At 48.6% G+C, this 26,739-nt stretch overlaps 1 long non-coding RNA gene across 1 annotated transcript in view; it reads left to right on the forward strand.

Moving 5' to 3' along the window:
- LOC139360113 (uncharacterized) overlaps positions 1 to 26,739 on the forward strand; it is a 270,093-nt gene that overhangs the window by 16,735 nt on the left and 226,619 nt on the right. The window contains exon 2 of the long non-coding RNA XR_011617233.1: positions 11,154 to 11,271. This is a non-coding gene — a long non-coding RNA (uncharacterized lncRNA). The remainder of the gene's footprint in view (positions 1 to 11,153; positions 11,272 to 26,739) is intronic.

Below are 26,739 nucleotides of genomic sequence, written 5' to 3' on the forward strand. Positions count from 1 at the left end.
TGCTGCCCCGGTTCCCCATTTTAAAAGGAACACTTTGGTTTCCTCTAGAATGTTCTGAGCTCTGAGTGCTGCCGGCAGAGTGACCAGCTCTCTGCATCAGAGGGGAAGCCAGGGCTGCGTTCACGGCGTCGCGGCAGCCGGGAGCTGACCCTGGACCTCAGGCACGTGTGATGCTGACCATTTTCTGTAAACTCCAAGGGTGTAGTGGTCTCCTTGGCCCTTTACAGTCTTCTGAAGCTTTTGATGTATCTGCACTTTATAGATTTTTCAGAAGTAGACAGCCTTTTCCCACACCCTTGGGCTGAGTTTCGTCAGAGGCTGGTGTGTGGGAAGCACCACACCCACATTCTGACAGGGAAGACTCTGGTGCCCAACTGAGGTCAGAGTGGAAATTTGTTCTTCCTTCCCTCCAGTCTGGTCCAGCTGCTCCCTGCTTGGCCAGAAGAAAATCATGCTTATCCAAGTCGTAGGCAAACCCCCGAAGTCAAACATTTGTCTTTTTTCTTTAATATGCACATTTAGTTTATATGGAATGATAGCTAGAGAAATGCCTTTTAGGGGAAAATTAATTTCCTTAATTACAGAGAACTTTTTGGATAAAAATCAGGAGGCTATTTTGTAATAAGATCTAGTTAAATACTACAGTGGAAAGCTCCTTATATTTGATCTTAAACTTGGGCCCTGTGTGCGTGTCCGCATGCTCGTGCTCATGACGCCAGGCGCAGATGTGAACTACAGGCACAGTACATACTTTCTGGTTGCTTTTTTGAACGTCTTATTGCTTGACCTCTCCGACTCAAATGTTGAGTTATGTTGATTCTGTTCAGAATGTTCATCCCTCCGTCTAGGGTCCAGTCGTCTTTCAGGGAGGAACCGTCTTCCTCATCTCTGTCTCCTACAGTATTGTATATTTAATAGTCAAATATTTATAGGTTACATGGGTGACTGATCTGTTCATTAGGAGGAAAACAATGTCAATTTTCACATAATTATAATGGACTTGTTAAATGATTGTTAGTATAATGAAGTTTCCATGGCAAAAGAGGCTTTGCAGATGTGAGTGTAACGGACAGTGAGATGGGGGAGGACCTTGGGTTGTCCAGGTGGGTCCAGTGTCTTCACATGTGCCTTTTGAGAAGGGAGTACGAGGGTCTGCCTCAGAGGAGGAGACCTGAGGACGAGATAGAGGCCAGAGGGCTGTGGGGGTGAGGGCGAGTGTGGGGCAGGGGCAGGGTCCGGAGGGGTGCAGGGCTGAGGCCAGGGCAGTGGTAGGAGGGGTGTGGGGCTGTGAGTCAAGCTGCATGGTGGCTTCTATGAATTGGGAGACTACAGGCAGGAATACAAGCTACTGACCCCTTGACTTCAGCCCTGGGACTCCTGACTTCCAGGGCTGAGAGGAGGTTTGCATTTGTGGTAATTTGTTGCAGCAGCAATAGGAAGCTAATGCATTGTATCTGTTCTTCACCTCCAAGCCTTTGAAAAGTAACCCTGTTGTATTGGCCTTTTGTGTGCCCTAAATTCTAATGAGATGGTTTGTAGGAAATAATGGACACAAACGATGGCAGAACACAAAGTTGGACAGAAGCAGTGTCTTCTGTGGTTCTGTAGTTTGGGTCTGGGAAGTTAGATTTCGGTCAGAGTGTGTGGTCTTGTTCAGCGTATACCTGGAGTACTTGTTCAGAGCTCCTGGGGGAGTGGTCTTTAACACCGTTAGGATTAAAACTCCAAGCACATCAGGGCCAGAGTTCCTGAGTCAGTGTTAGGCGACCTTTGAATAAGAGTTGGCATGTAGAGTCTGCCCACTTTACTAGTATGAAGCAGCAAAATCTTTTTTTTTTTTTTATTTTTTGAGATGGAGTCTCGTTCTGTCTCCCAGTCTGGAGTACAGTGGCGAGGCCTCAGCTCACTGCAACCTCCGCCGCCTGTGCTCAAGTGAGTCTCCTGCTTCAGCCTCCAAATTGCATGATTTATTTTCCTGTTTTATATACTTAGTATGTGAAAACTCTGCAAACTTTATTAATACAAATGACATGCCAGAACTTAGGAGAATCTGGCATTTTCCCATGCAAATTAGTAGTGATGTGGAATTCCTGGGCTGGTTTGGTTTTATAAGACATGGGGCAGATTCTTTGCCTTATTTCTGTGGAACTAACAATTGTTAATCACCCAGCACTCTTACCTCCCCCAACAGCTCAGGTGAGGGGGGTGTTACCCCCACTGTTGTGATGAGAGGCAGGAGACTGAGGCTTAGATGAGCAGGTGACACATTACTGTCCAGCCCCACCCACCCTGTAGTTTCCTGCCATGGCTCAGCTGTCTTCCTGCAAGAAAGGACAGACACCCTGGTGCTGGGTAGAATTCCTTGTGAACCCCTTTCCATCCTCCAGGGAGTTCTTGCTTTACAGTGGTGGCTCATGGGGAGTCCTCTGGCCCACTGAGAAAGTGACTCATGTTGTGACATTACTGTCTGTCCAGCTGCTGTCGATTAGGTGATTTGTAAAGAGACATTTATTGCTCACAGCTCTGGAAGCTGGAAAGTCCAAGGTCAAGGCACCTGCAGATCTGGTGCCCCAGGGCTTGTGGCTCACAGACGGCAGCATCTCACCAGGTCTTTCGTGGCAGCGGTCGTCTCGTCAGAACTCACGTGGTGGAGGAGCAGGAGGGCTCCTCTAGGCCTCCCAACAAGGACACCAACCCCAGTCCTGAGAGCAGGACCTCCCAAAGGCCCCACCTCTTAATGTATCCCATCGGAGATGGTTCCAGCATGAGGTTTTGGGGACATTCAGGCTAGAGCCATTGCTCTGTTGTAGTGTTAGGGCTGCATGGGATCATTACTGCAGCAGAGCCACAGCTTCTTATCTGCATTTGCTGCAGGAGGAAGACGCAGGTGCCTGTGTAAGTTGGGGTTCGGTGCAAGAAGTGGAGACTCTCTGGGAATCTTAGCAGGAGGAACTTAAGGACTTTGAGAACTGACACCTTAGGACTGTAGTTTTCTTCAGACTGTAAAAACCTTGGTGTGTGACAATACTAAACATTGCCTGAGCCCTGTGATCCTGTAAAACAGTGATGGTTAAGACATTCCCCCTCCCCACAACTGCACCCCCACTTTTACTGCAAGAAGCCCCTTCCCATGTGGCTTAGGCTGACTGGCGGATGACCATTTACCGAGGACAAGACCAGATACAGGCCTTCAAACCCCCCTTCTCTGCCTTATAAGTGATTAGCTAAACTGCCTGTTCCCACTGATCAATCACTTCCCACCTTGAAATGGTTCTTCGTGGTGCAGTTGCGCCTAGGGGGGTGGACTTGTCTTTGACTGTCGCCTTCCACAGAGGACAGTTAGGGTGGGCAGGAAAGAATTCTCTGCTACAGGTCTGCATTCCAGGCTGTTTCCAGAAGTGGGAATTCTGGTGCCCTGGAGTCTGCGAATGGATTTCTAGTGTCCCAGCTTCGGGTGGAGTTGAAATTGAGTAAGGCAACCCACCACACCCATCTGGAGCCAGGAACTAGAGCCATTTTTAAAGTGGCAGTTTCTCCATAAGATTACCCAAAAAATGCGCTCAGCACGTTTCTTTCTTTCTCATATGCATTTGGCCATCTAAAATGGGAATGGTGGTTTTTTGAAGCATGGATGTAGTTTTAAATTTTGAGTATTGTAAACCTTAATGTAGCTTCTTAAAATGTTTGCCTGAGTATCTGGAGATTTACTAAACCTTTGGAGTGGTAATAATGAGTTGATCTATATGACTTTGCTTTCTATGATGCAATGAAAGTACTCTAATTAAAACCTCTGCAGCTGGTCAGCAGGCGATTGGCCAAAACAAATTCTGCTTTTTGGGTTTCTTTAACCAAACAAGGGAGTAGAGTGTAGGCTGAAGTGGCAAATTCATTTCAGAGCATGCCAGAGCCCTCAATGATTGAGCAGCCTTCTCAGGTGAACGTGTAATGTGCCGTGAGTCTTGGCAAGCCTGGCTACTGATGTGTGCACGTGACACCACAGAGCCACACCTAGGAAGATGTGGTTTCTGTAACAAGCTTTGGAAAACCAAAGTTCAACTTAATTATCCAACTTTGTTACAGAAAAAGCTTAGACCAGATGGCCAAAGACCTGATTGTTTCATGGTTGAGACATGGTTATAAAATTGCCCTTACTTGGTGCCAATCAGTGTTGGTCCACAGTGATACTCCTCCAACCTCACTGAATAGTTTGGAGACTGATATGAGACTGTGAAAATCTCCTTAAAGTGAAAAGGGCTCTGGGGCACCCGGGAATATCAGCACACCCGTGGCCATTCCCCTATAAGGTGGAAAGGACGGCTGGGTCACGCGGGAGCATCAGCACACCCGTGGCCACCCTCTTTAAGACGGAAAGGGCTGCTGGGGTGCCTCACAATATCTGCACACCCGCGGCCATTGTGGCTGTCCCCCTTTCTGCTCAGTCACCTCTGTGTTCACGCATTCAGGCTTTGGGACACTCATGAACAGCTCATCCCCTGGGCTGGTGAGGAAGGAGTGGGAGGTTGTTCTGAGGCTCTGTTACTGTCTGCCCTGTCATGAGCTGGGCAAGGCAGTGGCAGTGACCCTGGAGGACTCTGGTCAGTGAGGGCTCCAGCAGGAAGTGCTGAGGCTTGAGGTGGCTCTGCCAGTCGTAACCAAATGTCTTCCCTCTTATTTCCATGATTCCTTCTAGTTCTGCACCTTGCACTGCAGAGTCTCTGTGTGTCTATAAATACACATGAGTTATGATACAGGTGTCTCTTTCCCCTCTGTTTGGGGCTGGGCCCAGGGAATGAAGTGCAAGACCCCCTTACTGCTGGATGCCCACCAGCACGAGGCACTGCCTGCCCTGCTGACGAATGCCTACAGCGAGTCCTGGAAGCCTCCTTCTGAGCACCTGGCCTGTTGACGGTGTATACGGGAGACAACGGAGCTCCCCTTGCCCCCCACCCTGAGCAGAGACTGGGGAGGCGGCGGCAGCACTGCCCCCATGGTGCATCCTTGGTGCATGGAGGAAAGTCTGTTCATGCTTAAAACACAGCCCATCCTCTCAAAAGCAGGGTGACAACCACATTTACTTCTGAAATCTTAAAAAAGGGCCCGTCTCTTTGAGAGAAGAACGTGGCATGTATGTGTGTACCTCCTTTGTTTTTTTTTGAGACAGTTTCCTTCTGTCACCCAGGCTGGAGTGCGGTGGTGAGATCTCAGGTCACTGCAAGCTCTGCCTCCCGGGTTCATGCAATTCTCCAGCCTCAGCCTCCCAAGTAGCTGGGACTACTGGCACCCGCCACCACGCCTGGCTAATTGTTTGTATTTTTAGTAGAGACGGGGTTTTGCCGTGTTAGCCAGGATGGTCTCGGTTTCCTGACCTCGTGATCTGCCCACCTCAGCCTCCCAAAGTGCTGGGATTATAGGTGTGAGCCACTGCGCCGGGCCGTATGTGTGTACCCCTTTACAAGTCTTGCCTGACCTTTGCATTTAAAAATTATTGAAAAACTTAAGGATGTAACTCACAAGAACTTTATAGGTTTCTCCAAGTAAAAATTTGGAAAAGTTAAGTGAACCCATAATGTGTTTTATTTCTATGAGTCCCACACTTGGATTTTTAAATGTGGGCAAAACATCTGTATGTTCTTCAGCCTGATTTCCGTGGAATCGTGAATGAAACGTGCTGAAGTTGCTGTGCGGATTTTGTTATCTGGCGGTGACAAGTGGGGCTGGTCATTAAACAACTGGAGGGATCCCTGTCCTTTCTGTGCTCCTGTTGGACACTAGGCACGTGCTTGGGTGTTTTCTGTGTGTGTGGACAAGATAAGGACAGAATTTCCAGATTCACACGGTGGTATCTTCTCCCTTTTCTGTTAAAACGTGTCTTCTGCTGCTTCTACATAGACCAAGTGTTTCTTTCTCTCGCCTGTCTACATAAACGCTGTTTAACAAAAACTGTATTGTAGACATGTGAAGCTGAATTCCACATGATAAAGCAGATAGAGATGACTGAGTATACTGTTTTGTGGAAGGAAGGTTTAAAATGATTTTTAGCTTTTTCCCTGAAATAGGGAATAATTTTTAACTTTTTCCCTGAGATAGGGAATAATGAAATGGGAAAATAATTAAATTTTCCCATGTAATTGTTAGATTACATTTAATTATTAGATTATTCATGTATTGCAAGGGAAAAAGGAACTCGATCACCCCATGTACCCAAATGAAAATTTAAACGGTATGGGCAAATTCATTTGAACTCCTTTAATTTTTTTTTTGTAGTTGTTTTTGACAATCTCACTCTGTTTCTCAGGCTGGGTGCAGTAGTGCAATGACAGCTCACTGCAACCCCAACCTTCTAGGCTCAAGTGATTCTCCTGTGTCAGCCTCCCCAACTGCTGGGATTTACAGGCGTTAACCACCACACACAGCTTATCACCTCTTGGAGACTAGCTTTGAGTTTGGGCATTCACTGAACTATATTTTAGTTAATTCTCAAAGTTTGTCACTGTTTATCTTTAATTTGCTAAAAATCTACATGTATTGTAAAATGCGTTACATTTCCTTAGCATTCACGGATTCCCTGTTAGTGGGGCAGAGACACAGAAGGGCAGAAGGCGTTCGGACATCATCAGGGTTGCAGTTGAGTCCTTGCCCCGAACACAGTGGAGCTCTGGGCTCTGTGGTCCCACGGGGGTCCTCTGTCCACTGAGGGGACCGGGTTACCTGGAAGGTCCCTCCAGCCTCTGCAATTTTGCCCTTTTCAGGTTAACATCTCATCGTTGTCCTGGACAGCACTGCCTTTCGTTCACTGACCCAGGAGTGAACAGCTGGTCAGTGGCCAGTGCTGCTTCCTTCAGCTGGGAGGTGGTGATGTGATAACACTTCCGTGGAAATTGGTTCTTGGTGTATTAAGGGTTCAGTTGTATGTTTATTTTTAATCTGCACCTCTGAATTGGTCTTTTGATTGCAAAGAGATTGCTTACTGGATTTGTTTCTGAATATTTGGTGGATAACAGGAGAACCTTGCTTATCTGTGTGTTCATTTAATGTGTTTTTGCCAGGCATTTATATGGTTGTGTTAGCCCTCAGCCCACTTTCTGTGTGTGGTGGAGTCATTGAAATCATTTATGTGAAGTCTCTCTTCTATTAAGGCCAGAGGACGTGGGGTGGTGTCTCCCTAAACTAGGGGGAAATGGCATTGTTCTGCCCTCCTCCCTGGGAATGCTGGTGTTTCCAGGTCTCTGAACTTGGCTCCCACACTGGGAGAGTGGCTGTGGCTTCTGGAGCCCGTTTTGTACGGGACTGACTCCTTCACTTGCTTTATTCCCCACCGTCTTTGCTGCTTTATGACGCAGGGATGAGGGAGTTGGGCCCAGGGACCTTGCCTGTGCCTGAAGGGCCCGATGCAGAAAACTCCTGGTGGGAAGGATGTTCCTTGAGGGCAGCTTTTGGAGTGTTTTCCTACTTTTAACTGAGAAGCAGCTATTCACATGGTTCTATTCTGCTGGTGTGTTTCAAAATAACTGGTGTAGAGTTGTGAAGATGTCTGAGACACCCATGATCCACTCCAGGCCAGTGCCGGGCATTGTGCTCAGATGCCTTCAGACCACATTCACATGCCAAAGATTCTTGCTTGGTTATTCTCAAACTTATGAGAATCTAAAACGCGAGCCACGGTATGGATTTTCTCTTGAGCCCCCATGACTTTGCCTTGTATTTTGGGCATGAATGACTTCATCAAGGGGAAAGAATTTGAGGAAGGAGCCTCTGAGGCTAGGAGGGGGTGGGAAGGGGCGGGGGGAAAAGGAGCTATAGAGGGAGGAGCCAGACTGGGGCTGGGGCGTCTCCCCATGATGCCCCCCCACCCGTGGCGCGAGGCCCCAGGGACTGACTGATTTTCCCACAGGAAATGTGTATGATTGCGTGTCTGTTATGTGGGCTGGCCATTTGGATTGAGGGAATGTCTGTGTTGTGATTCCTTATTGATTCGAAGGTTGGAAAGGTTTGTGCTCAATACAGGGGTCTCTTGGTGCGATGGGAAATGTGATCGCAGCCGCCTTTGGGGTGGGGAGAGCCCTCGAGGCCCTCAGTGGTGGCCGGTGTCGGCCTTCGCTTCCCTGGGTGAGCTGCCCTCATGGTTGGAAGGGAGGTCCTCGGTGGTGGCCGCTGTTGGCCTTCGCCTCCCTGGGTGAGTGCTGCTCCATCCTCGGCTCTCCGACTCCTTGCCTGGCACCTTCCTCGTTGGAGGCCGTGATCCATCAACTTTGTCCACGCGTGTCCTGCAGACTAGTGCTGACTGGAGGTTCAGGAGTGGTCAGAGGAGGCCAGAGGAGGCCCTTGTGATGCGAAGCTAAACGTTTAATGATGGCGCTGTTGAGTGCATGAGCCGCGTCAGCCCAAGAGTCTGGGTAAGAGGGAACCGCGGGGTGGAGGGAAGACTGGACAGATGGGTGCTTTCCTTGGTCCCTGGGAGCACGGCCAGGTCCACGCTCAGACCTCCTGGTTTCTCCCATATTTCCATCAATAGTAAGGGAAGGACTCGGGGCAGAAGTAGTTCAAGGGCCTCTAAAGACTTATGTAATTGTTAATAGGCCTAATTTTATGCTTTCTTATGTATTAAGAGCAAATCATGAAACAAACTCATTTCTGTTTGAAGAAATCTTTACTGCTCTCATTTTTGTGGCAAGCAACATTGATTCTTTGCTTAGTGAGCGTTAGTGCCCTCCTGCCCAGTGCTGCTGCCTGGCGTGTCCTCGCACACACCTCTGTTCATTGGTCTCCGTTCACCTTTCCGCCTAGAATTGTAGGAGGGGCGCTGGGATCTTAGGGCTAGAAAGAAACTCTGAAGACCACTTTTAGGGGCGGCTTTTAGTCAGGGCTTCCAGAGAGACAGCCAGCCAGGTGTGCGTGTGTCTCCAGGGCAAGGCCTGCTGCAGGGGCTACAGAGTCCAAGAAGCCCCAGGACCCACAGGCTGCAAGCTAGAGTCCTGGGAGGGTGTGGCTTGAAGACTTGAGAAGCGGAGGGTGCAGATCCCACCGGGGTCTGAGGAGCTGAGACCCAGGAGCACGGGCTGCAGAAGACAGATGTCACTGGCCCATCAGCCAGACAGGTGGAGTGAACCCAGTTTTCCCCGCCTTGCTGTTTTACTCGGGCCCTGGGTGGATAGGGTGGTGCCCCCCACACTGGCGAGGATGGGTCTCCACTCAGTCCAGAGGCAAACATGCATCTCACACAGAAATAATGCAGAACCAGCCATCTGGGCACCCCAGGCACGCTCAGGTTGATGCACAAAACCAACGCCGCGCGTGGCCCTGACGTCTGCGTGTTCGCATCACTCCACACACACTGCTCCGTCGTCGCCTCGGTGAGTTTGTAAGCTCGTTGTGTGGTTCTGGGGCTCTTTGTCCCGGGTGGTGGTGGTGATGACAGGCTCCCCACTGCCCCAGCTCAGGTACGGAAGGTGATGCCACCAACCGCTCCTTATTTCTCAGACACTTGAGTGGGTGCTCTGTGCAGCCAGTTCCACCTGCAGCAGCATCTGTTCCCTATGCCGATTCTATTCGGAGTATGTGCCTCCCTTTTGTTGAGGGTGCAGCCTTCTTTCAGGGAAGAACTCTGTCCTGTTCGCCTATATCGCCTGTGGTGTATCTCATGGCTGAATAAGTAGCTATAGGATACCTCGGTGGCTGAATGATAGGTTCATTGGAAGGAAAACTTTATACTTTTTTTTTCTTTTTGGGATGGAGTTTCACACTCAACGCCCAGGCTGACGTGCAATGGCACGATCTTGGCTCATTGCAAACTCTCCCTCCCGGGTTCAAGTGATTCTGCTCCCTCAGCCTCCCAAGTAACTGGGGCTACAGGCTTCCGCCACCATGCCTGGCTAATTTTCCTATTTTCGTTAGAGAAGGGATTTCACCATGTTGGCCAGGCTGGTCTTAAACTCTTGACCTCAGGTGATGCACCCACCTCGGCCACCCAAAGTGCTGGGATTACGGCCATGAGCCACTGCACCCAGGAACTTGATACCGTTTTTTTTTCCCCTTAAATCGTAATGGGCTTGTTAAATGCTTACGTTAATGTTTATTTTTAAAAATGTTATCTGTGACCTTTCAGCTTTTCATATCACTTCTCGTGTGAATATTTTAAAAAGGCCCTTTAGTCGTGGGGGAGAAGCGGTTATCCCTTTCAGCAGAGAGAGATGGAGGAATAGGCCCTGGTGGGTCTGAGCACAGGCAGTCACCCCAGCCTTGGTGCTTGCTTAGGTCTGTTCTCCGTTCACCGTAGCCGCATCCACTCTCATTGTCAGCTTAAAAATAAGCTTTTTCCTCTTTCTAATCGGAACAGTTAGTTAACCGTCACATTAAGGTATCGAGAATGATGGCTTTCAGGCCTCAGATATGACACAAGTAATAAATGCAGCTGACCCTGAACAACATGGGTTTTGAGCTTCGAAGGATCACTTATGTTAATTTTTTTTCCAACCAAACCCTTACTGAAAAAACCTGGCTTTGTGGAGGGCCGACGTTTCCTACATGTGGTTCCATAGGGCGTCCATGGGGTCCTGTGGATACGTAGATTTGGGTAAACTCGGGGCATGTTCTGGAATCCATGTCCCTGTGTATACAGAGGGACAATTGCAGCTTTTTAGAAGTTTGTGTCCTGCCTTGTCCTAAAAAGGCTCCAAGGTGGATGCAAAATTATTTCATTCCTTTGGTTTTCTTGGTGGGATATTGATGTTCATTCTTCAGTGTCTAAAACCCTGAGTGAACAGAGTTACCGCTTCAGGAACAAAGCCAGTCTGGAAACACATATTGAAATATCCACCTTTTCTTCATGGTTTCACAAAAGGCCATGATCATATTTTATTCAGTTGAACTGTAGGAAACTGCCAATATTTGCTGTTTTTGGCCTACAAAATGGCAAGTTCGTACGATATTAAAAACAAAGGCTTCCTGGATGGGGAAAATAGGAATCGGTAAGAACCTGAAGTTGTCTGTCATGGCCTCTGAGTCACAGGTAAATAAACCTGCGTGAGGGGGAGTTGACTGTACAGTATTTTCCTTCTGTTTTGAGACTGTCAGAAAAAGGTCAGTTCCAATGTGTTGGGTCCCTTTGCCTCACCTTTGCTGTAGAAAGGACTTGCCATTATACCTCTTGTTCCCAGTGCCCAGGAGGCTGATGCCACATAGAAGACCTGCAGGTCGGTGGATGTGAAACAGGCATCGGACACGCTGTGCACCTTGGGACGCATCTGAGAAGTGTGTGCTTGCGGCAGGTCTGAGGTGAGGGCGTGTTCCATCTCCTCTCCCTTCTCTGGCTTTGCAGGCCTTTGAAGTTGGCCCTGGAAAGTGAAATTAGTTAATGCTGATTTAAGCTCCAGGTCAAAGCCTGGGGGCCGAAGAGACCCGCCCTTCACTAGGGGTGTGAAGCATTGGGTTTTCCCATCAGGAGGCAGCAGGGACTCGAGAAAGCCCCACATGCCCAGTTCCCTTATGTTGAAATTTTTTGTACTCGGCCATGCCGGGTCATTTTGGGAGGTGAGTAGGGGATTCACATGGGGGTGTGCAGTATTCTTAGGTGTCAGGTGCGAGAGTTGAATTTGTAGAAGCTGTGCAGATAGAAAAGGGCCTGGCAAGGAGTGCTGTTTACACGGAGCCGATTTAACGTGAAGTCTGTGCTCTGCCTGGGTCCGTGTCTGACCGGTGTCTCCCAGTCTGCAACAGGACGTTGACGTGACTTGGCGCCATCGTCCCACTCTGTGTAGACGTCTGAGGATCTGTGCGCGGCTGCTCTGTGAGAATGAGTTGTGATAATGAACTGAGAAACAGTGAACAAACCCTGAATTGGTTAGCACTGGTTCCACGGCCACTTCTGCCGTGGTTGGAGTCATTCATAATAAAGTGTGCTGGACTCCTATGCAGACCTCTGAATTTCAGAGGCCCTTTAACTTGGCAGCTAACCAGCTGCTTCCTTCAGAAGACATTTGAGTCCCCTTTACCTGCCAGGGTGACCCTGGGAGTTTGAAGATGAGTGAGACAAGCCCTCCGTGTCTTGTGGATTTTACTGTCCAGTGGGGAGACAGATGTGGATGGTGAAGGAGGCCCTATCAGAGGTCATCGCACGTCAGTTTTATTTCTTCAGCACTTGCTGTGTTCAGGCGGTGCCCCGGGCCATGTGCAGAGCATCTGTGGACCCTGCCCATGGCATCCCAGGCACAGCTAGCATCTGCGCCATCTTCATACTTGGCCTGAGTTTTGAGGAAGTTACCGAGGACGGCTTCTGCCTTTGCTGGAGAGAGTTGGAAGTCAGGGCAGCCCTCCACAAGGAAATGATCGCAAGGTGATTCCTCAAGAAAGAGAGGTGGTCCCCACATGGACAGAGCAGGGCAGCATGCACAGACCTGGGTGTGGGGTCTGGGGCATGTGCATCTGAATGGGGTCTGCTGGGAGACAGCAGGGGTGAGGTGTGAAGGCAGTTGGAATTTACAGGATAAATTATCACTAAGGCGATGCCTGGAAAACATAAAATTGGGACTCTCTGGGGTAAACGTGGACTTAGGGTGACCCTGGGCGTAGGTGTTTTCAGGCTCTGAAGGCAGAGATTTAGGAAATTGGGGCAGAGCTGAGCCCCAGACGAGGATGAAGACCACCCTTGGGATGTTGAATGAGACGGGGTGGAAACCCAGTGAATGTCCTGGGGGGTCAGTCCAGCAGGCAGGCAGCAGAGGAGACCGGTGTCCTCAAAGGCCCCTTGGGCCTGCCTCTCAAAGTGCTGGGATGACAGGCATGAGCCACTGCTCCCTGCTGATACTTTTAAAATTTCTAAGCTACTCTCTCTCATACCCACTCCCGTATTTTTTTTTTTAAAAACCAGGTTTATGGCTATATTTTTTCCAAGGGAACCAAACAGTTACCTGTTTGAAGTACAAATAACACCGTGTTTAAAAACCGAAAATGCCACTTTGCATAGAAGTTTCCAAATACCCAGTTGGTTTGAGCCTTGCATTGCAGTGTCACTACCTGCTCTTAAATTTCTACACGATGTATAGATAGCGAGGCAGGGACGGCTCGTACATCTTCAGGTTTCAATTCTACTAACTTGGGCTATATTTTCATTTATTTTGGCACAACTGTGGGCGTGGCAAGCAATGCCAGGGTATTTATTTTGAAGCTTGTCCAATAACAGTTGGGAAGATTTTCACATTTTTAGAATTTTCATAGTAATAGTTATAATTTACAAAGAATTTAAAATTGTGTAGTCATTATTTTGCTTTTTTCTAGATGTGCCCCGAAACAGGGTTGCTAACTATCATTCTACATCACAGGATTCAGAACAGTACCCTTTTGGAGCAGATGCCTGTAATCAAGGAATTCTGCCTAGTCAGTTCACTTTAAGCGTGTTTAAAAGGTTTTCTTTATCCTAGTTGGCACCTGTGGCTATAGTTTGTTTTCACTGCTGAAGAATATTCCACGATGGAAGCCGTAATTCATCTGTTTTTCATATCGTTGGACATTTGGATTATTTTGGGAGGGTGTGTATGTCTATTCAGCCTTCATTTTTTCAGAATTTTTGGTAGAAGATAATGTAACAGTGTAACATCCTCTGCTAGGGAACCAACACGAACCCTGATTACAGCCACAATGACTATCACACAGACTCTCAGGCCTTGTTACCAACACACAGAACCATTTTCTTAAGTTGAAACACAGTAGCAGAACCTGAAGCCATGTGAACGGTTCCTCCGATCTTACACTTGGAATTCACTTTTTATTACTATGTCTGCTAATTAGGAAGCATATCAATTATACAGGAATCTGAGAATGTAAAATTATACGTTTATAACAGAAAAAACCTTATTTAATAGCCCAGAACACATGGCTATGTTTTTCCCTCATGCCCCACCACTGTTTTCTTTGCTTGAAATGGGAAATGACACTTGAATGCGGTTTTCTAGCGACTGTTAGACTGGCATAGTTCTTCAGAGACAGAGGGTGTAAAGCACATGGAGAATTTCTGTTTGTGGAATGTGATTTCCCGGTCGCCTCATTCAGGCTGCCGCCGCCTTCCCCTCTGGCCGCCTGCACCGTGGGACGTCTGAGAAGGTCCCTGTTTCATCCTCTGGAAATTCTGAAAAGGAAGGAGAGGAGGGTGTGCAGGGTGTGGTACATTTGTGTTGGTCCTTCCAGCTTTTATTTGGAGTCTCGGCTACCTTGGTGGTTCCTGCCGTCATGTCCCTAGCTCGTGGCTTCGTCCTTGTGTCTAACTCACAGGCAGACACATGGAAAGGGAAGTTGTATTCAGCCAACAGCTTGATCTTATTCTCAAGGCTTAAATCGACTGGGTATTTGGAGACTTCTGTGCAAATGGGCATTTTTGGTTTTTAAACACCGTGTCTTATTTGTACTTGAAATGGGGTAACTGGTTCTCTTGGAAAAAATATAGGCATAAAGCTGGTTCTTTAAAAAAAAAAAATGGGAGTGGGTGTGAGAGAGTGGCTTAGAAATTACACCAGTAATGGTCGGGAGTGGTGGCTTATGCCTGTAATTCCAGCACTTTGAGAGAAGGAGGCAGGTGGATCCCCTGAGGTGAGGAGTTCGAGACCAGCCTGGTGAACATGGTGAAACCCCGTCTGGACTGAAAATATGAAAATTAGCCGGGCATAGTGACAGGCACCTGTAATCCCAGCTACTTGGGAGGCTGAGGCAGGAGAATCACTTGTACCCGGGAGGCAGAGGTTGCAGTGAGCCGAGATTGCACCACCGCACTCCACACTGGGCGACAGAGCAGAAACTCCATCTCAAAATAGAAAAAAAACAAAACAAAACAAAAACCTGGTAATGAAAACCTGATTGCATCATCTGTGATGGAGATGGCGGATTATTTCATTTTTAGTGACAGGATGAATTGGATGTGTTTGCAGTATTGATTTGACAAGGGAAATGGTGAGAACCAAATGTGCCGCCCAGCTTGGGCCTCGCCATTGGCAGAAGACCGTGGCGGGCAACAGACTGGAGACTCGGAGACCGAGGGGAGAATTCTCACGCCTTGACGCTGGTGCAGTGTGTGCTTCTGGACTCCTGCTGAAGGGAGCTGCCCCTTTGCCTTGCAGGCTTTGGTGCAGTGGAGACCTTAGGACCTGCCCCTCCTGGCACACCTGTGGGTGTGGCGAGCAGTGCCAGGGCTGAGGCACAGGTGCTGAGCCCGGAACGTGGGACGGGAGAGGCTGCACACGCCGGCAGGCGTCTGCTCCAGCAGCCGGGGGTGTCCGCAAGGGGGCGGGGCATTGGTTTTCCTCCTTGAATTTGGGTGGAGAGGGTGTCCTGGGGTGCTGTGTCTGCACTTGTGTTGCTCTGAGGTCAAATTGTGGCCCCGAGTCACTGTCCCTCTGTCAAAGTGAGGGTTTGCCCATTTTCAGGTCAGATTTCCCTTGGGTCCGGGTCTCTAGGAGTGGGGCACATTCCAAGGGGACGTGAGCACGGTGGACGCGCTTGGGCCTCTTCATCTTCCCCCAGCTCCTGGGCTGTGTGTGAAGAGCTGCCCAGTGGAATCACCCTCCTGCCTGGTGTTTCCTTCACCAGAAATCGTTCTCACTGTGGACTCTTGAGTCAAATGTAATCCAGGAATGGAACATGCTGTTGCTAGATGCCACACACAGCATCAGGAGCTTAGTTGGGGATTATATGATCTTACCCCACACCTTAAAAGTAAAGACTATAGTTGTCAGGCGTCTGAGCCCAAGCCAAGCCATCGTGTCCCCTGTGACTTGCACATACATACGCCCAGATGGCCTGAAGTAACTGAAGAATCACAAAAGTGCAAATGCCCTGCCTGGACTTAACTGATAACATTCTACCAGAAATAAGTGAAAATGGCCAGTCCTTGCCTTAAGCGATGATTTTTTTTGTGTGTGTGAAATTCCTTTTCCAGGCTCATCCTGGCTCAAAAAGCTCCCCCACTGAGCACCTTGTGACCCCCACTCCTGCCCGCCAGAGAACAACCCCCATTTGGCTGTAATATTCCTTTACCTAACCAAATCCTATAAAACGGCCCCACACTTCCCTCCCTTCGCTGACTCTTTGGACTCAGCCCGCCTGCACCCTGGTGAAATGAACAGCCGTGTTGCGCTCACAAACCCTGTTTGGTGGTCTCTTCACACGGGCGTACATGACAATAGTTAAGGGGATACTGAAGTCTTTGGCAGCTCCAAGAGCTTTTTCAGTTTGTGTCGGGCCATTTTAGGCAGAAGGAAATGCTTGCTTAGAGAATCTTACAGAAATGTTCGGTGCAGTGCCATTAACTCGTGGAATAAATGTGTAACTTTCCATGGCAGACCTCTGGAAAGAGATGCACTTTGAGTGCACCCTGGCCTGCTTGCTACAAGAATCGGCCGTGTCACCCCGCTTTCCGTGGGTCTGCAGGTGTGCGTGGTCCATTGCCCTGCACTGTGGCCATGGAAGGGAAGATGATCTGGAATGCTGGCGACAGTTATCAGTGCGTGTTGATGTGTGCTGCTTTCTACAGGGGAGAACATTTCTGTTTAATAAATATCTCATCACGATGATGACTGCAAGATATTTGAGTCTCATTCAATGGTGTTTCTGGGTTCCTTCTGTTTTTAATCTGCTTTCTAGCACTAGGCAAGTGAAGACATGGAAAGTAAAAACCTATTGAACTTGTAGAGACATGGTGTTGTGTAGGAGCAGACTGTAGCTTCTGGCTCTGTTAAAAGATTGTAGTAAACCTCTTACCTGGCATGGTCAGGGTGTAAATTATCTTGTTTAATCGAAATGTGTATGAGTCAAAGCTGGCTCCTGCATTGTTGATGAAATACCAGATTTTAAGGGAATATGTCAATGTGCCGTAAGATACCAACAAACTTCCTCACTGAGGTTCAGCGCGGGTTCGGAGCAGCTGGGCCTTAGGTCACCAGGGTCGTCTCTGGGAGCAGATGCTCAGTGTGGGCATTAGTCACTTAGCCTTTCCAGAGCCGAGGAACAGCTCTCTGTGGTGGTTTTTGAAACCTGTATTTTGAGTCAGTTTGTCCCACTTGACTCGAAGTTGCCGCGCGATTTCAGACTTTTGCCTCCACCGTGCGCTCGTTTGCTTGTCCCCTGATAACTGCCTCAGTTGCCCCGGCCTGACATTTGAGCCTCGTCGTTCATGGACACAGGCTCCGTGGTGGGGCAAAGGCCGTGACTCCGGCTTGCACAGTTCCGTGCCTCTCACCATGGTTTATCACATCACTCCCGGGATCTCCCGTTTAGAGGAAGAGTGTCCCTTTCCTGCAGGCCTGTGTGGTGTGGAAACCACCCCTACCTACCTTTCTCCTGTTTGAACTGTACCGTAAAGCTATTTCTGTTCTAGTCAACCGTCAGAATTTAAGGAACAGTGATTTATGTAACTTATCACACGCTTCTCAGCAGTTCTTTATGAATTTCATTCTGTTGTGAAATTGCAGTGTTCATGGCTATGCTGGTCTCACGTTGTGGCCCTTGAAATGAATTCCCTTCCCCATTGTGTGTTAAGGTTGTGTCTGGGAGCTGTTGAGGCCTCACCTCTGCTTAGGGCAGTGGATTTGCTCTCCTGACAACAGGAAGAATCTTATTTAGAGCATTTCTAATGTAGTTTTTGCTTCCAGACAGAGTTACTTTTTTTCACAGAGACAGCCACTAAAGTCATAAATTATTCTCAGGATGGACACACGGGTCAGCTGACAGAGTGGAGTCCAGAACAGATCCAAAGACACAAAAGCAGTTCAGTGGAATTTGAGTCTTTTCAACAAATGGTGCTGGAATTATGGGACAGCCGTATGCAAAAGAGTGAAAACCGGGAGAAATTTCTGTATGAAAATTAAGGTGGACCATAGCCCTGAATGTAAAATACCAAACTACAAAACCTGCAGAAGAAAGGGAAATTGTGGAGACCTAGGGTGAGAGCTCTTAGCCATACCATGATCCATAATCAAGGAAGAAAACAAGTAGGTAAGACTCATCAAAATTAAACTTCTAATATAAAAGATACCCCTAGGGAATTGAAAAGAGACATTTTCTTTTTTTTTTTTTTTTTTTTTTTTTTTTTTTTTTTTTTTGAGACGGAGTCTCGCTCTGTCTCCCAGGCTGGAGTGCAGTGGCCGGATCTCAGCTCACTGCAAGCTCCGCCTCCCGGGTTCACGCCATTCTCCTGCCTCAGCCTCCCGAGTAGCTGGGACTACAGGCGCCCACAACCGCGCCCGGCTAATTTTTTGTATTTTTAGTAGAGACGGGGTTTCACCGTGGTCTCGATCTCCTTACCTTGCGATCCGCCCGCCTCGGCCTCCCAAAGTGCTGGGATTACAGGCGTGAGCCACCGCGCCCGGCCGAAGAGAGACATTTTCAATAGATGGGGAGAAGATGTGTATGAACCATGCAGCCGGCAAAGGACTCGTATCCAGAATGCACAGGACTCCCATGGCTCATGAGAGAACAAACCACCTGACTTAAAAGCGGAAGAGACCTGAACAGATGCTTCGCTGAGAAGGACGGGAGGATGGCCCGAAAGCATCTGAAATGACCTTCAGCGTGACTGGTTGCACCGAGATGTGCACCGAAGCCGCAGTGAATTTGTTCACACCCCTGCTGGAGCGCCTGACTAAGGTCTTCTGACAGCCCCAGGTGCTGGTGAGGACAGGCAGTCAGGACTCCTGTGCGATGCTGGGGTTCAGCATGGTGCAGACGGCTTGGCGGTTTCTTATAAAACTGAACTCTCACAAACGTGGGGCCCGGTGACCCCAATCCTGGGTATTTACCCTAGAGAAACAGAATCTGATGTTTAAGAAAAACTGTGCCCAGATGTTAATAGCGCTGTCTATAGTTGTCCAAAACAAGTTACAATGTGCCACAGCCATATGTGGAATAATAAATACCCAGCAGCCCCGAGGCCTGGCTGTTGATCACAGGACACCCCGGGTGCACCTCCAAGCACGATGCCCAGGAAATCGTGATTTTGCAAGTGTATTGCCACAACACTCGCAAAAGATAGACCCGAGGCATGGGAGGACACGGAGAGGGTGGTTGCTGAGAATGGGAGGGTATGCTTATGAGGCCCCGTGAGTGGGTTTGGGGCTGTTGGACTCCTCTGCTTGTGTGATGACGATTATGGGAATATTTGTGCTGAACTTCACAGAACTGAACACTGTCCACTTTACAGTAATTTTTAAAAAGTGGTAATATGCTCATTTTCGATACTGTTTTTAATGGAAGATGGAGTTTGCAGATGATTTGTCAGGGCAAGCCTGTCTCAAGAGTTTGTAGACAATTCGTTAGGGGCGTGTCTCAGGGCCCTTGGGTTGGCTTGGCTTGGGTTGGGTTGGGTTGGGTTGGAAAAGCCTTCCCTGTTGTGGGCAGTAGTACGGGGCATGGAAAGGATATTGCCAAGGAAACACGTAGAATCCTTTGAGGAAACATATTTCTAACTTGCTATAAGATAGAATTGGAAATTGTAATGGTTTTGTTTTCTAGAGTCTTGGTAGAATAGGGAAGACAGTGTAATAAAAGCTAATTTTGAAATGAAGAATTTTAAAGATTTTCAACAGCAATAGCTCTAGGAAGTCACCCTGGAAATGTTTTTAAAGATGTTCAATAGCAATAGCTCTAGGAAGAGTCACCCTGGAGTTGCTTCTTGAGCATTGGATTCCTGGCTGTATCTTCCGACTTTCATTTTTAAGTTTTGCTGTGAGTTGGGGATGTGTGGAAATAGCCATCCCGGCCCTGCAGGGGGGGTGCATGTACCCCGGGGCCTGAGGCACTGTTTCAATCTAGCTTGCAACATGGGGACTCTTGTCAGTGGCTGGAGTAAGAGTACCAGCCTGGCAGGCTCGGGGGAGCCCCGGGGTGGTCTGGGCACTGTCCTCCCTGCCTGCAGGATGGCAGCTGGAGGAGCTCGAAGGCTGCCTGCCTCGTGGCTGTCAGCGCAGCAGCCCCTCCTGGCCCTGGAGCAATCTTTGGGTCCATGAGTCTCTGCACTGGGACTTGCCTCCTGGGACCTCCGCCACAGTCCTGAGGGCCCTGGTGCCACTTTCCCGGTGGGACCCAAGCCTCAGGCAGCTGCGACCCCAGATTCGGTTGCTTTCCCTGCCGTCTCATTCCAGCACGAGTGCTCATCTCACTCAATGTAGAGCCTCAGAGTCCTTCAAGATCCCCAGAGATGGAATCTCCCAATTTAACAAGATAGTTGGTGACAAGATTTGAGCGGCACCGATTTAACTCAGTTTCCAGAGTTTAAGTTCCCAAGACACAGTCCTGCTCCTTCCCTGGCCTCATCCTGTGTGGCTGATATGGATGTGGGGTTTCCGGAGGGTGGGGCTGAGGCAGGTCAGCAGCAGAGGGATGGCTCATTATTGATCGCTCAATGCCTTTAGGATAACTAGGATTAATGACCTTTATAGGGCTGTAGGTTTGGAGTATATATATATGTGTGTGTATATATATACATATTTAAACGAGGTGGACACGGTTATCAGTGCATTTTTCTGACATGAAACTTGGAGAGCAGAGGGTTTAGGAAACTCCTGAAGCCACACTGTCAGCGGTACTCAGGCGGTCTGGCCTCAGACCCTGCACTGTTTGCCCCTTACCACGCTGTCAGCAGACCCGGGTGGTCTGGCCTTAGAACTCACGCTGGTCGCCCCTCCTTGCCATGTTGTGGGGTTTTTCCTGCTTCTGGGCAGCATTTGATAGCTTGTGAAACAAGACCAAGACTTACTATGAGTGGATATGCCATTATCTGAGATCCAGAACGTTTCCTGGACCTGGCATTGCCGATGTCACGTAAGGGAAGGTAAAAACATTTTCATTGTGGTCACTGGGGCTCCTGAAATGGTATTTTTCCCAGTGAAAGTTTACTCATAAAAATCTTTTAACTCAATACTATGTGAACAGGAGGAAATGTGTTGGGCTCTAGTTAAATGTCTCAGAGCCACAGAAGTAAATGAGGGCACCTTCCGAGCACAGCCTCCCGGAGGAGGCCAAGGATGTTTGTCTGGAGGGTTTGCCATGAAGCAGGACTTGGGCAGGGCTGGTCTGCCTGGAGAGGCCTCTGCCAATGATGTAGGTTAGTTGAAGTAGTTGACGGGTGGTGGCTTGAGGTCGGTGGTCCCCGAGGAAGCCCCTAGCAAGGCCGGGTTCCGTGGGATGGAAAACTGCCGTTCAGTGGCTGTAATCCTGGCTTCACGGGACTGACATACAATCCTGCCCTTGGATACTTGGATCCCAGCCAGGTCAGATGGCCCTGAAAGGACATTCGGACTGTGATGGCTGCACCCATTCTCAGCCTCTGTAGGGTCTCCTATGTATGTGTGTGTTTCCATTTTCTTTCAGCACAATTTCTCCCAGTGAAGTCGTGAGAAATAGAAGGAAAGGTGGAATGAAGATGTGATTGAGGAAAGTGTGGTGTGGTCTTCGACCTTATTTTGCCTTGGTTGGTGCTCAAGAACTCCACCTGACCTCAGAGCTGAGCATTTCTGCCAGGAAGTCCTGCCTTTTATCCTATCTCGAGGCCTGTTGAGACACTCCAAGAAGCTTCGTTAACAAATTGCCTTTTCCTTTTACAGCAGTTGGATATATTTGCAGCAAAACAAAGGAATAACCCCTCAATATGATGATTAAATGCATTTAAGTATAGATAGCATTCAGTCTTGAAGGGCCTGGGATTTTAATCATCTTTGGGTCATGTAACAAGTGGTGTTGGTGATTAAAATCTCCTGACAGCTTTGTTCTGCCACGTTCCTCAGTTTTGAATGATGATCTTCCTGGTGTTGTACCTTGGAGGGGCGTTTGTGTCAGTAGAGAGCAGAGTGGTGGTTCCCAGAGGCTGCGAAAGGACAGAGATGAGGCCCCTGAAGGACACTGGTCTTCCTGGTTTAGGGGTTTGGGGCTCAGCCACCTTCCTGTGTCCGTGTAAATTATACCCAGGATCATTTTCACTCGCCCCACTTTAGTTGAGTATTGGAGCTTCAGGATATGTGTGTGCCCACGTCACCTGGGCCGTGATCCTGGAGTTGGGTGAGACTGATTCCCGGGTTTATAGAATTACTCTGGGATTATTGAAAACAGAAGCACTTGAGGCATTCATAATGCTATTTCCTGAACGTAATTTATGTTCAGTTCTTCAGAAACATTTATCTGAGGAAGCATCTATCATTTTTGTTTTCTGCCACTCAGTGCTAGAAAGAATTGTGCAACACTCAAGTGAGTGGCATTATTCCTCTCCCTCCACCATGCAAGCAAGATTAAAGGTACCTCTGGCTCCCCTCAATCTTCTCATCTGCAGGGTGCCTGGCATGGCAGTGTGCTGCCTTCCGTCTTCTTTTTGGGGAGAATTAGTTGGGTTTGTGTGTACTGCTCAGCTCAGCCTCGTGGAGTTGTGTGGGTGAGGAGCTTGGATGCTAGGTGACCCTCCCAGGCCTGCCTCCCACCTCCCTAGGCCTTGTTCTAAACTGACAGATAAACAGTGTGTTTTGGAAGAGGACAGCAGCAGGGCAGGAGAGAGTTTGTTCAGACTTTCTCCTTGCACTGACGTTTGAGCCTTCATCCAGCCTGGGCACTTCTACAGAGCTGCGTTTGTGTGTTGCAAACCATTCCCTCCCAGTAACCGTGCTTTCAGAGGTTTGGAAATGTGACTTAACTCATCTTCAATTTAAAGCGTACTATCAAATTTTAGTGTTGAAACTGATGTATTTTATGGCCTTTATTTGATTTCTCTTGATTTTTTTTCCCATATGAGACAGGGCATCTTAAGGGAGACAGCCTGGTGTTGGCCGCCTTTCCTAAGGATGGAAGTGAATTCTGAAAGCCCTTTATGTAGGCAGCGAAGGCCTCTTTTATTTTGGCCTAGTCAGGTATACAATTCTTTTTCTCTTTGATTTTTCTGAGACAGGCAAAAAAAACCTTTTTGTTGCCCAGGCAGTGGTGTGAGCACAGCTTACTACAGCCTCAACCTCCCAGGCTCAAGTGATCTTCCTGCCTCAGTCTCCTGAGTAGCCAGGACCCACAGGCACATGTCTCCCATGTCCCCATGCCTGACTTACTTTTGTATTTTTTGTAGAGATGGAGTTTTGCAATGTTGCCCAGGCTGGACTTGAACTCCTGGACTTAAGCAGTCCAGCTGTCTCAGCCACCCAAAGTACTGAGATCACAGGCATGAGCCACCGTGCCTGGCCAAGTGTGTTTCTAATTTCAAAATTAAGAGGACACCCATCCAGTTAATTACATCTCTATTGGAACATGCTGCTTATAGTACAGTAGGAAAAATCATCCAGAACTTGGAAAAGAAGCTGGACAGACACAGCCCTTCGAGGTTGTCTGATGAACCCCTGGGGTCTTTAACTATCTGGAAGGATGTACCATGTCAGACTCACTATTGTCGACCGGCTGAAGCCCAGGTTTCATGAGGTTATGTGTCAGCTTGTACTTTCTCTGGCAGAGATGCGAGTGACTTCTGCTCAGTGAGAGGCTCATCTCAGGGACTTCATGGCCTGAGGGACGGCAGCCTGTTTGAGCTGATCGAGCAATCTCGCGCTACCCTTATTTCTGAAACGCCTATGAGTGACTTCTCACACGGTCTTTGAAGCGGCTTCATGCCCGCGCTCCTTGGTAACGATCGAATGCTTTTTTTGACCCCTTGTCCCCTTTCTTTGGGGTGTTCCAGTCTCAGTTCTCATGTGTTCTGCTTCTGCAGGAATTTCTGAAGCTGCTGAGTGTAGAAAGCACTGAGGAGGCTGTGCTCCCACCCCTGTGAGCCTTCCGGGCATCATCCTCTCCCCTTGGCGAGGCAGCGTCCATGACACACCGAGGAGGCTGTGCTCCTGTCCCCCATGAGCTTTCCAGGCATCCTCGTCTCCCCTCCAGGGGGACAGGAGGAATCTTTCAAACCCTTCTTAAACTTGTTTTCATGTCTTTGTTTTAACAGATTTCTTTGCATCGTCTCCCTTATCCAGAAGTGAGGGTGAACGCTGAGTTATTCACGGGAGTCAAGAAACCACACGCAGCCCAAAGTGAGGTTTGTTTCCCTGAAATGATTTGTGTGTGTTCACCTTAAAATGCAACTCAGTAAAACAGGTGTCTTTTGAGGAATGACTTTAAATTACCCAGGTAAAAATGTGACAGTTAAATTTCTTCATCTGTGTGGGTGTCCACAACCCCCTTCTGTGATTGCGTGTGAATTTGTGACTTGTGGTTATTTTTGAAGAAAGAAAATCTGTTGCTGAGGACTTCAGATGGTGTGCTGGGATTGTGTAGGGTGGACATCGGGGGCTTCAGTGTGTGGCTTCCTTGAAGAGGTTCAAATTAAGACTGAGAGTCCCTACTCCAAAATGCTCCAAAACCTGAAACATTCTGAGCTTCCTCATGACACTCGAAGGAAATGCTCTTTAGAGCACTTTGGATTTCAGGCTGGGGATGCTCAACTGGAAAGTGAAATATTGCAAGACCCTTCTGGCCCCAGGAGCTTGGATAAGGACATGGAGGGGGCCTGTGCCAGGTATCCCTGGAGTGCAAGGCAGCCTGGGCTCACTGAACTGGTTTTTTGTAGGAGCCACAGAAGGGAAAGAGGGTCAAAGTGGCCACGCCTGGCTCCTGAGAAGGCTGGACCAGAAGGAGGTGGATGCGGAGGGCAGCAGTTGAGTCCCCAGCGTCCGGGACTCCTGTCCCTGGTGGAGTTGAGAGCCTCCTCTAGTTGTGGCCTCTCCGCTGTCAGCAGCCACTGAGGCCTGAAGGGAGAGGGGGCTGAGGAGAGGAGGAAGGATAGGCCTGCTTCTGGAGAGGGCCAGCATCGGCCTGTGCTAGCCTCGTTTGTTACTCCTGCGTCCAGTGTGCACGGCCGTGCCTCGTGGTGTAGCAGTTCCCGGGATGCACAGCGCTCTTGTCTGCAGTAACGTCTTTGTCTCCGACCCTTGGAGGCAAGTTACCTTTTTCCCCAGTGAAAAGAGGTAGAAAATCTTACAGAAATGCATTTGCTCTAATGTCTGTTTTCCGATAAGACATGGTCGCTTAGGCTAAATCTTTGTGAGGTCAAGACAGGAGGATCACTTGAGGCCAAGGGGTTGAAGACCAGCCTGGACATCATAGCAAGACCCCATCTGTATAACAGAAGTTAGCTGAGTGTGGTGGTGCGTGCCTGTGGTCCCTGGTACTCTGGAGGCTGAGGTGGGAAGATCACTTAAGGCTACAGTGAGCTGCTATTGCTCCACTGTACTCCAATCTTGGCGACAGAGCCAAGACCCTGTCTCAGAAAGAAAAGTTAAAAAAAATCCAGAAATGTCATTTTCTTTTAAAATCATCCCAAAAGAAAAATCGTTTTTTTCTAAGAATGTAAAGGGTAACTGATACGATTCTTTCCTTGCATTGTTTCTCCTTTTCGAATATTTACAGTAGTCCGTCCACATCGTCTCTCATCTCATTACAAAGCAGCAGGTGACTTTGAGGTTAGTGGTGTTTCTCTGTGTCGCACCTTGGAGAACAGCCAGCATGAAACCTCTTACCACGATCGTGCACATCGTTTGTAGTCCCAATTAAAATCCTCTCCAGAGACGCCTGTGCTGCTTATTATAGCAGAACTTTGGTTGTGCTGAAATGTGCATTCAGCTAATGGTCTTAAGTTCATATCTGAGATAATGCTGTATAATTCCTGAAGCATATGGGATCAGTAATGATTGAAGATAATTCTGGCTGATGTCATTTGGAGGATATTTTTCACTTCAAGTTAAAACTTCCTTCGCGATGGTCATTTTGGGATTCATTTAACTATGTGCTTTATTTCATAGCTCAAATTTTCATTAGTCATTTCATACCATAGGATTTTGAAAGCAGATTTGGCAAAACCTTTCTAACAAAATGTTTGCTTATGACGTCCCAAGGAACAGCACTCAGAATTGCTGGTAACTGTGGTACATTTTAAGGCTGATGATAGAAGTCACTTGAATGGTAAGGGCTGCTTTGTGAGGCAGATGGGGTTTGAATCCCGACCCTCCTGATATGCAAGCCCTGACCGTGGCCTTCTCTCCTCTCCCCTGGGAGATGGGAAGGTGCCAGCATCCACCTCACAGGCCGTCCTGAGAACCTGAGACTAAGGGCTTGTGTTCCTCTTGCAGGTGGCACAGATGTGGGGGCTTGACGATATACACACTGCAGGCTGCCAGTGTCGGGGTAATCCAGTTTTATTCATAAAGGTGGGATTTGCTTTGCTCCCCTGCAGACCAGGTGCGGTGCTGCTGTTGTAGCAGGTGTGTGGATCCTCTTGGGTGGTCCTCAGGTGGACAAGGAGTCACCGATTCGGATTCCCAGTGTTAGATGTGAGGGGACCATGAACCTCATGTGTTCAGAGGGGAGGAGTAAAAAGCTTCCCATGTATTTCCAGAACTGTCTATCCCAGGAATGCCAAACCACTGGCTTTCACCTGACGCTGTCGTAGGTGACGCAGTCTGGAAATGAGGACTCATGTTCCGCATACTTGAGCCAGTACCCGTCTCCCTCCAGAGCCGTGGCCCAGCCCTCCTGATTTCGCTGGGTTGCCAGCCTGGGGATCTGTAAGCCCAGTGACGTCTCTGGTCTCGGCTCCCGCTCCCCGTGGGGACAGGAGGTGGCTTCAGGAGGCTGGTGATGAATGCCTGAATGAAGCCGACTTGTGACTGCAGTTCGGTCTAAGGGCCTCCCCGGGTGTTAGATGTCAGTAAATGACACCTGTGTGTGGATCTCAAGTGATGAGAGAAACAGTGGGGG

This window comes from Macaca nemestrina, chromosome 19 (assembly GCF_043159975.1).
Source record: "Macaca nemestrina isolate mMacNem1 chromosome 19, mMacNem.hap1, whole genome shotgun sequence".
NCBI lineage: Eukaryota > Metazoa > Chordata > Mammalia > Primates > Cercopithecidae > Macaca > Macaca nemestrina.